This window comes from Hemitrygon akajei, chromosome 15 (genome assembly GCF_048418815.1).
Source record: "Hemitrygon akajei chromosome 15, sHemAka1.3, whole genome shotgun sequence".
NCBI lineage: Eukaryota > Metazoa > Chordata > Chondrichthyes > Myliobatiformes > Dasyatidae > Hemitrygon > Hemitrygon akajei.
The window spans coordinates 25,811,190-25,828,996 of NC_133138.1; the positions used below are offsets into that span (position 1 = coordinate 25,811,190).

At 41.9% G+C, this 17,807-nt stretch overlaps 1 long non-coding RNA gene across 1 annotated transcript in view; it reads left to right on the top strand.

The window, feature by feature from the left end:
- Positions 1-17,103, top strand: part of LOC140739219 (uncharacterized) — a 136,433-nt gene extending 119,330 nt beyond the window's left edge. The window contains exon 4 of the long non-coding RNA XR_012101579.1: positions 16,880-17,103. This is a non-coding gene — a long non-coding RNA (uncharacterized lncRNA). The remainder of the gene's footprint in view (positions 1-16,879) is intronic.
- Positions 17,104-17,807: the final 704 nt, after the last annotated feature.

The following is a 17,807-nucleotide window of genomic DNA, read 5'->3' on the forward strand; positions in this document are numbered from 1 at the left end:
TGAGCAGCGCCGTTGTTCCAACGTGCTTCAAGGCCGCCACCATCGTCCCCGTGCCGAAGAAGTCTTCAGTGTCCTGCCTAAATGACTACCGTCCCGTTGCACTTACATCCATCATCATGGTGTTTCGAGAGGCTCGTCATGAGGCACATCAAGACCCTGCTGCCCCCCTCACTGGACCCCCTGCAGTTTGTGTACCATCCCAACCATTCAACAGATGATGCCATTGCCACCACCCCCCACCTGGCCCTAACCCATCTGGACAAAAAAGACACATACGTTCGGATGCTGTTCATAGACTTCAGTTCAGCATTCAGCACAATCATCCCTCAGAAACTGATTGGAAAACTGAGCTGGCTGGGCCTGAACACCTCCCTCTGCAACTGGATCCTAGACTTCCTGACTGGGAGACCTTAGTCAGTCTGGATTGGAATCAGCATCTCCAACACCATCACACTGAGCACGAGGGCTCCTCAGGGCTGTGTGCTCAGTCCACTGCTGTTCACTCTGCTGACCCACGACTGTGCTGCAACACACAGCTCGAACCATATCATCAAGTTCGCCGATGACACGACCGTGGTGGGTCTCATCAGTAAGAATGATGAGTCAGCATACAGAGAGGAGGCATGGCAGCTAACGGACTGGTGCAGAGCCAACAACCTATCTCTGAATGTGAACAAAACAAATGAGATGGTTAACACGAGGAAATCTGCAGATGCTGGAAATTCAAACAACACACACAAAACGCTGGTGGAACACAGCAGGCCAGGCAGCATCTATAGGGAGAAGCGCTGTCGACATTTCGGGCTGAGACCCTTTGTCAGGAGGTGGTTGTTGATTTCAGGAGGGCACGGAGCGATGACTCCCCGCTGAACATTGACGGATCCTTGGTAGAGATCGTTAAGAGCACCAAATTTCTTGGTGTTCACCTGGCAGAGAATTTCACCTGGTCCCTCAACACCAGCTTCATAGCAAAGAAAGCCCAGCAGCATCTCTACTTTCTGTGAAGGCTGAGGGAAGTCCATCTCCCACCCCCCATCCTCATCACATTCTACAGGGGTTGTATTGAGAGCATCCTGAGCAGCTGCATCACTGCCTGGTTCGGAAATTGCACCATCTCGGATCGCAAGATCCTGCAGCAGATAGTGAGGTCAGCTGAGAAGATCATCGGGGTCTCTCTTCCTGCCATTACAGACATTTGCACTACACGCTGCATTCGCAAAGCAAACAGCATTATGAAGGACCCCATAGACCCCTCATTCAAACTCTTCTCCCTCTTGCCATCTGGGAAAAGGCACCGAAGCATTTGGGCTCTCACAACCAGACTATGTAACAGTTTCTTCCCCCAAGCCATCAGACTCCTCAATATCCAGAGCCTGGACTGACATCAACTTACTGCCCTCCACTGTGTCTATTGTCTTGTTTATTATTTATTGTAATGCCTGCACTGTTTTGTGAACTTTATGCAATCCTGGGAAGGTCTGTAGTCTAGTGTAGTTTTTTTTCTGTTGTTTTTATGTAGTTCAGTGTAGTTTTTGTACTGATTCATGTAGTAACATGGTCCTGAAAAACTTAGTCTCTTTTTTGCTGTGTACTGTACCAGCAGTTATGGTCAAAATAAAATGTGACTTGTACTTGACTTGAGAAGATACAAAGTCTTGAAAGGACATACCACCAGGCTCCAGGACAGCTTCATTCACGGTGTTATAAGACTCAACAAGCAACCGATGTGCAAAAGAAGACAAACTATGCAAATAAAATTAAGCCCATAGGTTGTGGAATCAATTCAGTGTTGAGGTAAATGAAGTTATCCAAGCTAGTTCAGGAGAATGATATTTATATCATAATAGCTCTTCCTGAACCTGGTGGTTGTGGTTTGAAGCTCTTGTACCTCCTTCCTGATGGCAGCAGCAAGAAGAGAGCATGGCCAGGTTAATAGGGGTCCTTGATGATGGATCCTGTCTTCTTGTGGGGGTCCTCCTTGTAAATGTGCTCAATGACGTGGAAAGCTTTTCCTGTTACGGACTAGGCTGCATCCATTACTTTTTGTGGGCTCAGTGGCCCCATGTTATTTTAAACATAATCCACACAGGAGATGAGTAGGCCTGATATCTTTTCAATGCTTTTTTTCTGCCAACTTGCATGTTTATAAATCGGTGGATCTCATATATTACTTAGCAACTTTTAAAATCTGCTTGGATGGTTCTGGGCATGTTGGAGACCACAAGTAGCTGTGCACTTGTGTCACCTGCAGGGGGCAGCAGAGACTTACTGTTTTACCAGTTGACAGTCGATGATTCTGCACTGGTAGAAGTTAGCCGAGTTCCTTCAGAGTACCAGTGAACAGTTGGACTGTATAGACTTTCAATATGCATAGTCGGATTCTCAGCGTACATTGTGTGAATCATTCTCAACCAGTGCTGTAACTCTGGTTGCATGTGCCCATTACTGCAAGTTCAAGTTTATTCTTATAGGCATACATGTATGCAGGGTATTTTTCCAGTAGCAGCACAGTCACAATCGTTGCATAAACTTAAATTAACATAAATTATACATGCCTTAGACAACAAAATAAACAACACAAACAAAATGCTGGAGGAACTCAGCAAGTCAGTCAGCATCGATTAAGGAGAATAAACAGCCAATGTTTCAGTCCGAGATCCTTCATCACATGCATGAACCTTCCTCATATCCATATACGTGCCTGTCTTGCTGAGTTTCTCCAGCATTTTGTGTGTATTGCTGAAGATTTCCAGCATCTGCTGAATCTTTTGTGTTTGAACTAAAAATTGATATAACATTAATGCAAGTTAAGGGAAAGATTATTCAAGTCAAAATTGCATTCTTCAGGTTTATTCAAGCAACTGATGGCAGTGAATCATCCTAAGGGCAGGTTGTGTTGAAGCAGAGAGTCTACAAAGGATTTGGACAGATTTAAAGAATGAGCAACGAAGTGGCAGGTGAATATAGCGTAGGGAAGTGTACAGTCATGCACCTTGGTAGAAGGAATAAAGACATGGACTATGTTCTGAATGTGGAGTGAATTCAAAAATCAGAGGTGCAAAGGGACTTGGGAGTCCTCATGCAAGATTCCCAAAAGGTTAACTTGCAGGTTGAGCTACAATAATCAACACTATTGCAATGTTAGCATTCATTTTTAGACAACTGGAATATAAAAGCAAGGATGTAATACTGAGATCTAATATAGCATTGGCCAGACCGCACTTGGAGTATTGTGAGCAGCTTTGGGCTCTTTATCTGAGAAAAGATATCCTGGCATTGGAAAAGGACCAGAAGAGGTTAATGAGAATGATCCCAGGAATGAAAGGAGCATTTATTGGCTCTGTGCCTGAACTCCCTTGAGTTTAGTATTGTGGGGAGGGGGCGGCAGAATTTCCTTGAAACCTACAGAGTGGATGTGGAAAGGATGTTTTCTATAGTGGAGGTCTATGTCCAGAGGGCACAGCCTCAGAATATAAGGTTGTCCTAAGACGTACTAGCAGAATTAGACCATTCAGCCCACTGGGTCTGCTCCACCATTCTATCATGGTTGATTTATTATATCTCTCAATCCCATTCTTCTGCCTTCTCCCCGTAACCTTTGACACCTTAACTAATCAAGAACCTATCAAAGGACGCTTTAAAGTTACTCAATGATGGCCTCCACAGATGTCTGTGGCAATGAATTCCATTGTCTCACCACCTTCTGGCTAAAGAAATTTCTCCTCATCTCTGTTCTAAATGGACATTCCTCTATTCTGAGGCTGTGCGCTTTGATTCTAGACTCATCCACAATAGGAAGTATCCTCTCCACATCCACTCATCTAGGCCTTTCAATATTCCAATAGGTTTCAGTGAGATCCCACTCATTCAACTAAACACCAGCAAATGCAGGCTCAGAGCCATCAAACACTCCTCACACGTTAACCCCTTAATTCCTGAAATTATTCTTGTGAACCTCCTCTGAACCCACTCCAATGCCAGCACATCTTTTCTTTGATAAACAGCTCATAATACTCCAAGTGCAGTCTGACTAATGCCTTTTAAAGCCTTAGCATTACATCATTATTCATATTCCAGTCCTTGCTGGAATATATTGAATGCTAATATTGCTTTCCTTACCACTGAATTAACCTGCAAGTTAACCTGCAAGAACTCTGTACCTTTAGAACTGAGATAAAGAGGAACAACTTTAGCCAGAGGGTGGTGAATCTGTAGAAATCATTCCCACAGTCAGCTGTGAAGGTCAAGCTACTGGGAACTTTAAAGCGGAGTGTGACAGGTTCTTGATTATTCAGGGTGTCAAAGGTTAAGGGGAGAAGGCAGGACACTGGGGTTGAGAGGGATAATAAATCAGTCACGATGGAATGGCAGAGCAGACGATGGGCTGAATCTGCTCCTATTTATTATGGTCTTAGGTTCCTATCTTTTTATCATCAACAAATTTATAGACATCCCTTCAATGCCTTTATTCAAATAATGAATACAAAAATAAAACATTGAGATTCCAGCACTGATCCCTGTAACTCAACAGTTATTATATCTTGATATCCATTTATGTTCACCCTCGGTTTCTTGTCAGCGCACCCACATATTTTTCTCCCACCAGCAGCTGTTCCTCGGTTATCAGTAGATAACGGGGAATAGATCACGGCTGCTGGTGTGATAAGAAATTTAGGTGTTGCAGTTGAAAGAAAGGATGGCATTCACAAGATCAGTATGTTTCAAAGTGTTGTGGGCAACTCAGTATTCAGTTGCCCCTCAATTTACCCTCATGATGGAGCACATTTGCTCCTTCTACCACCACAGGCATGATGTCCCAGTGGCAACCCATGATAATTCTACTACCCATTCCAATTCCATCATGTCGATCCATGGCCTCCTCCACTGTCGCGGGGATGACACACTCAGGTTTGAGGAGCAACACCTCATATCCCATCTGGGTAGTCTCTCACCTGATGACATGTGCATTCCCCTTTCTGGCTCCCCTCTTACCCCTTCCCTTCTTCTCACCTGCCCATTACCTCTCGCTGGTTCCCCACTTTCTCCCTTTCTCCCATAGTCCACACTCTCCTATCAGATTCCTTCTCTTCAATTTCTCTCATCATCCAAGGGTTCTCTATTCTCTTCAGCTTTGTCCTTCACTCTAACAGGAATATGCAAACCTTGAGCTCTCACTATCTCACTTTTAAAAAGCCTCCCACTTGCCTGTGGTCCCTTTCCCGCAAACAACCTTCTCCAATCAACCTTTGCAAACTCCTGCCTCATACCATCAAAAGACATCATCCCAATTTAGAACTTGAACCCCTGGACCAGTTCTATCTCCTTCCAGAACTATTTCAATACTAGTAGAACAAAGGACCCTATTACCTCAGTCACTTACCCCAAGAATATGTAAAGCTATGCCCACTCCCTAGTAGGGCCTCAATCTATTACCAAAGAAACTTTCCTGAACATACAGTACTTAACAAATTCCACACTATCTAAACCCTTAATTGTACGTCAATTCCAATCTGTTAGAAAAGCTAAAATCCCCTATTATGCACTCAGAGGCCACTTTATTTGTTACTCCTGTACACCTGCTTATTAATGTAAATATCTAATTAGCCAGTCATGTGGCAGCAACTGAATGCATAAATGCATGCAGACATGGCCAAGAGGTTCAGTTGTTGTTCAAACCAAACAGCAGAGCGGGGAAGGAATGTGATCTAAGTGACTTTGGCTGTGGAATGATTGTTGGTGCCAGATGGGGTGGTTTGAGTATCTCAGAAACTACTTGATGTACTGAGATTTTCACTCACAACAGTCTCTAGAGCTTACATCTCTGATTGCCCAACGTGTCAAACCTTGAAGTGGATAGGCTATGGCAGCAGCTGACCATGAACACACCTCCTGTACCTGATAAAGTGGCCATTGAGTGTACTGACAGCCCTGCATTATCTCCCTGCATATTTGTTCTTTTCATTCCCTATGATGATTAGGAAGTCTATGGTACAATCCCAACAATGTGATCATACATGTTTTAATTTTTCCTAAATACTCATGGATGATCCTTTAATCATTTAATCTCTGAATAAAGCTGTGACATTCCCTTCTGTCAATCAGCTTTGTACCAAAGAGAAAGCCGGCAGAGTGAGTTTCAAAACAAGCTCATTTTGTTTATATTATTAATCTAAACAAATAGGGCAAAAGCTAAATTGACAGTACCTCCGCCCCAAGAAAAATGTTTATCACATCTGAATCCTCTGGAAAACTAGGTGATGACTTGTAAACCAGTTTTATGGCGCTTTCCATCCAGTGCTGGAGCTCTGGGATTTTTCCTATAAATTATGTCAGTTCTCTTCTCCTTTGAGATGTTGCTGTAATGGATAGTTCTAAAATATTAATGCTTTTCTTTTTTAATAGAGGATATTTAACCCTCTGTGACTCAAATTTTCTATTTCTATAACTTTCCACAAAATTAGTAAATTTTGATATTAAAAATTCAAATAATTACGAGGGGTGATTGATAATTTTGTGGCCCAAGCAGTCAATTTTAGAAAACCTAGCACATTTATTTTTCAACATAGTCCCCTCCTACATTTACACACTTAGTCCAGCGGTCGTGGAGCATACGGATCCCTTCTTTGTAGAAGTCAGCGTCTTGGACCTCCAGAAGCGGTCGACAGCAAGGGTGATTGATAGGTTTGTGGCCTAAGGTAGAAGGAGATGAGTTATACAGCTCTCGTTACATGCTCATGCAGTTCAACTCTTTGAGTGATAATGCAGAAAGTTTGAAGTTAATAACTCATCTCCTTCTACCTTGGGCCACAAACTTATCAATCACCCTTGCTGTGGACCCCTTCTGGAGGTCCAAGGTGTCGACTTCTACAAAGAAGGGATCTGTATGCTCCCCGACCGCTGGACTCAGTGTGTAAATGTAGGAGGGGACTATGTTAAAAAATGAATGTGCTAGGTATTCTAAAACTGACTCCTTCTACCTTAGGCCACAAACTTAACAATCATCCCTCGTATATTTAAGAAAGCCGAATCAAACAAGGATTGAATCAGTATATAGGAAGAAGAATGGAAATCTGGCTGACAAAACACTAACCTCTCTCTCAATGTCAGAAAATCCAAAGAACTGATTATTGACTACAGGAGGAGGAAACCAGAGGTCTGTGAGCCAGTCCTCATCAGGGATTCAGAGGTGGAGAGGGTCAGCAACTTTAAATTCCTCAACATTATCATTTCAGAGGATCTGTATTGGTTACAACATGTAAGTGCCATTACAAAGAAGGCACAGCTGTGCCTCTACTTTCTTAGAAGTTTATGAAGATTGGGCATGTCATCCAAAACATTGACAATTCTATAGATGCACGGTCGAGAGTATACTGACTGATTGCACCAATGCTCTTGAATGGAAAAGACTACAAAAAGTAGTGGATACAGCCCTAGCCATTGTGGGTAAAGCTCTCCCTCTCATTGAGCACATCTACAAGGACCACTGTCACAGGAAAGCATCAATCATCAAGGAACCCGCACCACCTAGGCCACGCTCTCTTCTCAGAAAGGAGGTACAGGAATCTCAAGTCCCAACCACCAGGTTCAGGAACAGTTATTGCGTCTCAACCATTAGGCTCCTGAAGCAGCAGAGATAACTTGACTTACCTTAACACTGAACTGATTCCAGAAACTGTAGACCTACTTCCAAGGACTCAACAACTCGTGTTCTCAATTCTTATTTATCTACTTATTTATTTATTATTTTTCTTTTTGTATTTGCACAATTTGTTATCTTTTGCACATTGGTTGTTTGTCCATCTTTGTGTGCAGCTTTTCCACTGATTCTATTGTGTTCCTTTGCATTTACTGTGAATACTGTCAAGAAACTGAATCTTAACATAGTATATGTTGACATGTATGTACTTTGATGATAAATCTTACTTGGAGTCTTTGAATTTGTTGCCTCATAACATTTGAACCAATATTTCCTCAATGTAAATTGGAGATGCAAACACTCAATAGGCCAATTACTGATAACAAGTTCAACTTTTTATGACAACCTTCTGATAGTTATTTGAATGTACTAACGTAGTAAGATTTGGCCCAGTCTCCCCTGTTCAAGCTAAAATTTATTGTCATCTTACTGTACATATACAACCAAATGAAACAACGTTCCTTGAGACTACGGTGCACCCTCAAAACATCTAACACACAGCACATAAATCGAAATATTACCATAAATAAGTTCAAACTGCACGCAGTACATGCAAACAGTAGAATATACAGTAAACAGCTCGCTGTCCTAGTGACAAAACCTCGGAAGTGGCAGGGTTTTCATTAGTCTCACAGCCCCAGGGAAGACACTATTTCCCAGTCTGGTAGTCCTAGTCCTGATGCTTCTGTACCTCCTTCCTGACAGTAGTAGGTCAAAGAGATTACAGAATAGCTGGTGGTGATCTTCAACAATGCTTTGGGCCCTTCCTCTGCAATGTTTCTGGTAGATGTCACAAATAGGGGGAGGAAGACTTCAGTGATCCCCTTGGCAGTTTTTACTATCCTCTGTAGGGTCTAGCACTCTGATGCCACACAATGATGCAGCCAGACAGGACACTCTCAATGGTGCTCCTATAGAAAGTTGTTAGAATAGGGGTGGGGAGCCTTGTATGCGTCAGTCTCCTCAGGAGACACTGCTGTGCCTCCTTGACTAGCGAGGAAGTCCAGGTTAGATCATCTGTTACGTGCGCACCATGGAACTTTGTGCTCTTCGCTCTCTCCACAGCAGAGCCAGTGACGTGCAATGGAGAGTAGTCAGCCTGTGCATTCTTGAACTCCACAATCATCTCTTTGGTCTTGTCCACATTAAGACTCAAGTTGTTGTTCTTGCTCCATTTGACAAGACTCTCAAATTCTTTGCTGTATGCCCTCTCATCGTTGGAGCAATGGCGCATGATCTGGTTCTGCCATCTCAAACTGACTAGGGTCTTTCCATTAAGAAGTCCAAGATCCAGTTACAGAGTTATTGGACAGAACTTGGTCAAAGAGTGAGGTGTTTCTGAGTGATTTCAGAGAGTTATACAAAGAAACATTTTGAAAGGAAATGGAGAAGGCAGGGAAATTGGATCAAGGCTTGTCTTTGTAAAGTGTCTTTTCTGTCCTTTTCAGAACTTCTAAAAACACATCAGAACAATTAAGTCAAGTCAAGATTGTGATGCAGAGAAGATGGCAGACTACTTGGATACAACCCAGTGTTCTACGGTCCTAAATTCCAATACACTTTCACTCAGCCCATCATATTCATTTTTATTTAATGAGATATGCCATGGAATAGGCCCTCTAGCCCTTTGAGTAGTGATCTTGATGCCAATTTACACTAAATGTCCTCCTCCCTTGCATCATTCTTATCCCTCCATTCCCTTCATAGACACGTGTCTGTCTAAGAGCCTATCAAACTCCACCAAACTGTCTGCTTTCACTACTACCACAGTAACCCACTCCAGGCACCTGACACTTTCTGCACACAAAAAAACCCTACTTCCCTCTTCTAAAATTAAAAGCGTGTCCTCCGCTGTTCGTCATATCTATCCTGGGGGAGAAACTTCTAACTATCTACACTATCTAAACCTCTCATAATTTTAAAAACCTTTAACTTGTCTCCCCTGAGCCACTGGCACCCTAGGATAGGGATTCCCAACCATTTTTTTTGTGCCATAGACTCCTACCATTAACCGACGGTCTGTGGACCCCAGGTTGGGAATCCCTGGATTAGGGATAACAACTCAAGTTTGTTTAGCCTTTCCTGGTAGCTCATAATCTAGGCAGCATCACACTAAAATTCTTCTGCACTCTTTCCGCAGTCTCCACATCCTCCCTGTGAGGGGGGGACTTGATCTGCACACGAAAAGTCAAGTGTGGTCTGACTAATGCTCCATATTGCTGCAGCTTGACGTCCTTACTCTTACACTCAGCTCTCTTACCAACAGAAGCAAGAATCCCGGACACCTTCTGTACCACTGTATCGATTTATGCAACCACTTTTAGTGAACTATGTACATGGATTCTAAGATCCTTTTGAACATCAATGCTTCTTTATATTTTACATGAACTGTTTACTTTGTCCTTTCATTTGATCCCTCAAAGTGCAACACCTCACACCTACCCGTCCAACAGCCACTGCTTTGCACATATCTGTGACTGATCTATATCCCACTGTATTCTTTGATAGGCCAAAACACTATTCTCAGCTCCACCAGTCGTGGTGTCATCCACAAACTTGCTAATCCACCTATCTACATTTTCATTCAAATCATTGATATATCACAAACAATAGAGGTCCCAGCACTGATCGTTGTCTCACGCCACTGGTCATGGACCTACAGCCAAAATAATAGCCTTCCATCCCTATTCTCTGTCTTTTACAGGAAAGCCAGATCTGAATCCGAACTTGCAAATAGACAACAGACAATAGACAATAGGTGCAGGAGTAAGCCATTTGGCCCTTCGAGCCAGCACCGTCATTCAACGTGATCATGGCTGATCATCCACAATCAGTACCCCGTTCCTGCCTTCTCCCCATATCCCTTGACTCCGCTATCTTTAAGAGCTTTATCTAACTCTTTCTTGAAAGCATCCAGAGAATTGGCCTCCACTGCCTTCTGAGGCAGAGCATTCCACAGATCCACAACTCTCTGGGTGAAAAAGTTTTTCCTCAACTCCGATCTAAATGGCCTACGACTTATTCTTAAACTGTGGCCTCTGGTTCTGGACTCCCTCAACATCGGGAACAAGTTTCCTGCCTCTAGCGTGTCCAATCCGTTAATAATCTTATATGTTTCAATCAGATCCCCTCTCATCCTTCTGAATTCCAAATCATCTTAGATCCCATGCATCTTTATCTTCTGAATCAATCTACAATGAGAAACCTTATTAGATACCTTACTAGAGTCCATGCAGATAATGTCCTCTTCCTTGCCCTCATCAAACACCTTTATCACCTTCTCAAAACTTTCAGTCACGGTTTGTAAGGCATGACCTACCTGCACAAAATCATGCAGGCTGTCCCTAAACAGACCATATCTTTCCAAATGGGCATAAACCCTTTCCCTCAGTATCCTCTACAGTAACTTCCCTGCTAGTGAGTGAGGTTCACCAGCCTTTCATATCTTGATTAGCCCTACTGACCTTCTTGAACATTTGCTACTGTCCAGTAATCCTGGACCTTGCCTGTTGTTAGTGAGGATACAAAAATTCCTGTCAAAACCTCAGCAATGTCCTCAGATGCTTCTTTCAGTATTTGGGACATATGCCATCAGGTTCCAGAGATTTGTCCACTTAATACTTTTCAAAAAACATTACATTCTATTTTATCTTAAAATGTCCCAGCACATTAGTGTGCCGCATTCTGATTTGACTATCTTCCAGTCCTTCTCTGTAAATACTTATTTCGAACCTCGGCCACTGCTCTGACTTTTATTTCTTCCTTTCTTTATCCTTGAGAGGACTTACCCTCTCCTCGGTTATTATCTTTCTCTTAAGCACACTGTATAAAAATAAAATGCTGCGGGATTATCTTAGACCTTGTTCACTAAAGGTATTCTATTGCCTGCTTGAGCACTATCCTGCTATATTTAGCTTCCCAAACTTTACATTTAGTTCCTTTTGCCTTCCTGACTAAATTTAGGATCTCTCGGGTCATCCAAGCTTACCATCCTTGTCCTTACTCCTTACTGGAACTCGACAATCCTGGTCTCTGATCAGTTGGCCTTTAAACAGCTCCCATGTGCCAGACATGGACTTGCCTGCCAACAGCTGCTCCCAGTCAACACCCCTTAGCTAGTGTCTTATCCTGTTGTAATTTGCCCTCCTTCAATTTAGTACCTTCATGCAAAATCCAATTTTATCCTTACTCATAATTGCCCTAAAACATAATGAGTTGTTGCTACTGTTTCCAAATTTTCACCCAAAGCTGGGTCCAGTACGTTCCCTCCTCCAAATTGATTCTCCACATAGTGTTGCAAGAATCCTCTTGGATGCACTGAAGAAATCCCACACCATCTAAGCCTTTTGTATTGAGCAAGCCCCAGTCAATACTGAGGAACTTATAGTACCCCAATATGACAACGGTTTTGATTCTGCACCTTTCCATTATCTGTCTACATATCTGTTCCTCCACTTCCCGGTGGCTACTGAGAAGCCTATGGTGTAATCCCATCAGTGTAAATGTGCCTGTCCTGTTTCTGAACTCTATCCAATTTGCCTCTATGTATGAGCTCACCAGGATGTCCTCTGTGAGTTTCTCTGTAACAATCTCCCTTATTAGTAGTGCAACCCTGCTACCTCTTTTACTCTCCCCCCTCTAATATGCCTAAAGCAATGAAGCCCAGGAACACTGAGCTGCCAGTTTTGTCCTTCATGTAACCAGATCTCTATAATGGCAGCAAAGTCATAATTCCATGTACTGATCCAGACTCTAAGTTCATCCCCCTTTCCATAATAATCCTAGCATTGAAAGAAACATGTTTCAGCCCATCATTTTCACCATATTTATTTGCCTGTCCATTGTTGTTGATAATGGAACATGATAGTGGCCAGATGGTCTGTTAAGAAAAGTTGACTTAGGATATATATTGCTCAAGACATGAAGAGAAAGTTTCCTTCTCTCTTTTGAAGTGGTTATCTGGGATTGATGACATCTCACTGAGAGAGTAGGCAGAGTAGCTTCAGATGGTTACTTAAACAGCATTCTTGCTTGACCTAAATTCTGTAATGATCTTCTGCACTTAAAAAGACTTCCAAAGAAAAATAAAAATTGTTTTGAGTCATAGAAAGAGACCAGGAATTGTAACTGGGCTTCAGCCAGGTAGGTCATCAATCAAATCTTTGGATAAGAGGACAAGGATTCAAGCTCCATCAATCAAAGATCAAGCTAACACTCTGATTCTGGGGGTAAGGAAGAGCGTTCCATGGAAGGAAATGGGTAAGTGTAGGGAGTCCTATCCGAGAATCTGATTTGGCAACTGGATATCAGCAGTTTTGCAGGAAGTGAAAACAAGGAGTTTGAATAAAATATTCCTAAAACATTCATCTTTCAAAGATCTACCTTAATAAGTACTTTATTCATCCCGAGTGGGGAATTATTTCCATCTTAAAATTAATACCCTAGCAAGATTTGAGATTTTGGACGCTCTCCTCCCGTTATTGTTGTTGTTCGTCTCCACGCCTTGTGGCATGTTGGGCAGCAACCTTGCCATTCGTTAGCATTTGTCTGGGATTTTTTACAAGGAGAAGTCGATAGCTCAATGCTCAACCCAGTATGGATGGAAAGTGTGCAAGGAGGTGACCAGATTTGAACCCAGGACGACTCTCCTCGAAGTCCGGTGAAGATGCTACTACACCACCCGCCAGCTACTCTCCATTAACGAAAGCTCAGAAGTTCCTCCTTTGTTGCATAGTTATAGAGCAGCAGGCAGACAGATGTACTCCAGCACATGTTAAGCTAATTGTTTATATTAATACATGCTAGCTCAGCAGCAATTTTCATTATGATAATTTGATTTGTAAAATGTTTTATTTTAGCTGACACAACAATACCCATAGGCCTTGCATCTATTGTCATTGATTTATAGTTCATAAATAATTTATGGTCAGATAAACTATCGCCTGCAGCTACATTAAATGTCAGAGTTTTTTTAAGTCTGCTGTTAGAATCCATTTAATTTGTCACCAGAAAAAGGTGACAAAGGTGACAAAGGAAAAAGGTTTATTTTCCTTTGTGGCCTCATTTTCTGTATCAGCCCAATATGTTAGAACTTGTTTGTCCAATACAAATTCAAAGTTCCATTTGAATAGAAAACAAGCATCTCAGTAACAATGTAGAACACTTTAAAGCTGTATCATGCACTTGTGTTGAAGGTCATGTCCTGAAATTAAACAAAAAAAGGTGAAATTCATGGGATGATGTAGACTGATGTGATGGGCGGAATGGATATAGTAAGTGATGGGCTGAATGGCCTGTTTCTGGTATTGTACTATCAAAGAATTCAGGGAAAGGATAGATCACAAAGAATCTTACTAGAATTTTGAGCTCATTCTTTGTCAAGAAATATTTCACAAGAAATGGGTTATGAAGGGCAGGCCTCAGTTGATTGATGAATTTACTTTGATTGGATAATGGGGCCAGAAATGAAGTTCCCACATTTTATTTTCCAAAACCAGTCTGCAATCCTATGCCCTGAAACTTGCTGTCAATTGCAAGATGCTCATATCCTAAGTTTACCATTTAACTAACTTGCGACTCCCAATGAGAACTTGCTGGGAAATCAGGTGCACAGATCCTGTGTGCTTCTACAGCAGAGGCTTCCACACATAAAGTCCAATCAGGTATGTCCGGGTGTGTCAGAACAAACCCTGTTCACGAACTGCTGAGAATAACCCGGCAGCTGACTAAATTACTGCCCCAAGCTTAGTTAGTTTTCAAAGCTGTCAAAACACTGACTTACAGAGCACTCAGGACCATTCAACACTATTAAAATTAATAACACTGTTAAAGTTAATATAAAGGAAAGAATCTTCATTAAAAACACTTTAAATTATTATGAAAGCAAATAAGTTCAACATACACCCAATTCCTCACAGCTAATCTTCTCCACTGCAGTCAGATGCAGACGATTTGAGTAAATTCAATGAGGACAGGGAGGGGTGCAGCAGTGATGAGCAGATTGGGAATCACTGACACAACGTCTGTCAAAAAGTTTGGGTTTCCTGTGTTATGCTCTCTGTGGACATCAAGGACCATCCCCAACTTTTTTGCCTCTGGCATCCATCAACTAAATCTAGATTAATTGAACTTATTGCCTTCTCTCCAAAAAAAATCTTCAAACATTTTTGCCCCAAGTCAAAGTCTCCTTTATATTGTACTTGAAAGAAAATTTACTAGAAGAGGACTATTACCATCAAGAGAACTAAAATGTGGTCTGTATGGTTATATTTGAGAGGGGCAAGGGTGGCCAAGAATGAGAAGTAAAGGAATTTAAGGAACAAGAATGACTATCCCCTTCATTTCTTGGATAACCATTTCTTTTTTCACTATCCTACCAAATTTCCTTCCCTGTTTGGTTTGTGAACATTTTTGAAATAAATACACTCAGCAAATTGAGCCCAACTGCATCCTAACAACTGACTTATTTATTTATTTGTATTCATTATTTACTTATTTATAAATATCTATTTATTGAGATACAGCGCAGAATTGGCCTTTTTAGCTCTACAAGCCGTGCTACCCAGCAACCACCAATTTGACGCTAGACTACTCATGGGGCAATGTATCATGACCAGTTGGGGTCATTGTAAATATTGGGGTTCCGGGTAGGCGATGTGTTGGTTGTTGTGTGAGGGAGGGGTTGTGGAGCTGATGCTGTTGTTGATTTTTCTGTCTGGGCAATCTGTTGGCTGTTGTGTGAGGGAGAGGAGGTTGGGGGTTTGATATATATCAGCATTGTATTGTACATGCAAACTTCGACAATAAAATGAACCTTGGAACTTTTGAACCTTTGGACCAGTATGTCTTTGGACTGTGGGAGAAAACTGGACCACCTGGAGAAAACTCACACAGTCACAGGGAGAACGAACAAGCACCTTACAGAGAGCAGCAGGAATTGAACCCAGGTCACCAGTACTGTAAAGCATTATGCTACTTACTGTTCCACCCCGCATATGATGAAGGCTCTCGACCCGAGAAATCAACACTTTATCCCCTCCATAGATGTTACCTGACCTGCTGAGTTTCTCCAGCATTTTGTGTGTGTTACTCTGGATTTCCTACATCTGCAGAATTTCTTGTGTTTATAACTATCTTAGCTACTAGAACAGTTTCCCTGTTCAGTGTTTCTGAGTAGGTACCAGCTCCAACTGTTGTGATCCAATCTGATCCAACTTACCCACTGCTTGCTTTTATTTTTTTGAAGGTGTTTATTGTATGATCTTTGTATCAATAACAGTCTTTTCAATACATTCCCAGTTTAAAATGGTGCTACTGAAGTTGTGCCAAAATTTGCTGGTAGTTCAGTTGGCAAGAAATACAACTAAAAACATTACTACTAACACTATTTCTGAAGTAAATTGTGATCAACTATCACTGCAAACAATAAAGTAGCAAGCAGAGACAAAGCTGATTCAAAGAACGGGCCTTACGGGTGCATCACAAAGCCGAGGGGCAGCGTGTTCAAGACGGGGTCCCGGTCACAGTTCGTAATCCTGTCACTGTTGGGGTGAATGATTTTGAGAGGAGTCAATGTGGAAGAGTTTCGATGCCCGCCCACCTAATCTGAGTGCGAATTTGGACTGTTACGAGCGCAGAGCCGATTTGGTGAGATCGAGAATGGCTTCGGGTAGTGCGGCCCAAGCGTATCGGGGTGCTGGGGTATGGCTCCTGGAGCAAGGCACTTCCTGCTGCTTAAGACAATTTAAACATTGGTCCAGATAGACTGGAAAGCCCGAGCGTCAGGACCAGAGTTAAGAGTCGGCCTGATTTTGCTCGGTGTCCCGCGATGTTGATTCCTCTCTCCAGCGGTGGTCATCTCTGCTAGTTTCGCGGTGTTTTTGCCTGCTGACATGATGAACTAAGATGGTTAACATGAGTAAGCTGGGGCCTAGTCTGGCTGCTCCAGGGAGCGTATCTAAGGTTTGGTATGTTGTCATTTTCTTCTATTGTTTGCATGATGTTTGTGTATTTTTTTCTCTTTTATGGCATTTTTTTAAAAATGGGTTCTTCCATTTTCTTGCTTTGTGGCTTCTGTAAGCAAACAAACCTCAAGGTGTATAATTTATACATTCTTTGAAAATAAATGTATTTGAATCTTAAGTCTACTTGAGACTGACTAATCTAATTATAATCTCTTTTTAGGAGCTCCTCAGCATTAGCAACGAATTGCTTCCATGCCAGTCATGTGGATGCTGTAGCTACAGGATCTGCAGACCCTAGCGCTGGGCTGCTTCACACAGTGAATGGTGGGGGACTTGTTCTCTTCCCTCTGGTCTCCATGCATTCCCATTGTAGACTGCAGGGGCTTAAAGCCCTCCCACATGCACCTTCTCCATTCAGAGGGACGACAGAGCAGTGATTCCAATAAGTTGGTGAGGAATTTTGTATTTTTTTCCAATGTGTATTTTTTTCAAAGCATATTGTTTCTGCAGAAGTATAAATCTTTCACAAGTCTGCTGTTGCCCAGGCAAATGATGTGGCTTACCCACTGTAGCCTAAAGTAAATTTCTTACATATCACACCCCATGATTTAACAATGTCACCCTGGCTCAGATTTGCTGGGAAGAGAATGGTCCTGCAGCAGCAACAACATTATTAATGTGGAAGTTGTTTTTATCTAACCTCAGGAGATTAACAGAGTGGTGAATTCCCAGAATTTGCTTTTGAATTAACACCAGTTGTGGCATCTTGCTCCTAACCTCTCCATTAATTTTAAAAACATGCTGAATTCATACATTAATTACCAGGTAGAACTCGTTGCAAATTGTTAGAGCTTGAACCAAACAATATACCCTTTTAAAAATGAGACAATGACTGTGAGGTAACATCTCTGGCACAGAAATGGAACAATTTAAATTGATCTATCTCATTAAATAAATTGTGAGCCATCTTTAAAATATAAAATTTTAATTGTTTTTAATTATTTTCTCCCTCAGACTATTTTTCTTATCTTAATCCAGTCATTTTTTGTCAATTCTTGATGTGACTCTAGTTTACTTTCATCCTGTGTCATTTTTGTTTTTCTTTGTCTTAATGATTTGTTTGACTGTTGCCTTTGTCATCCACGTCC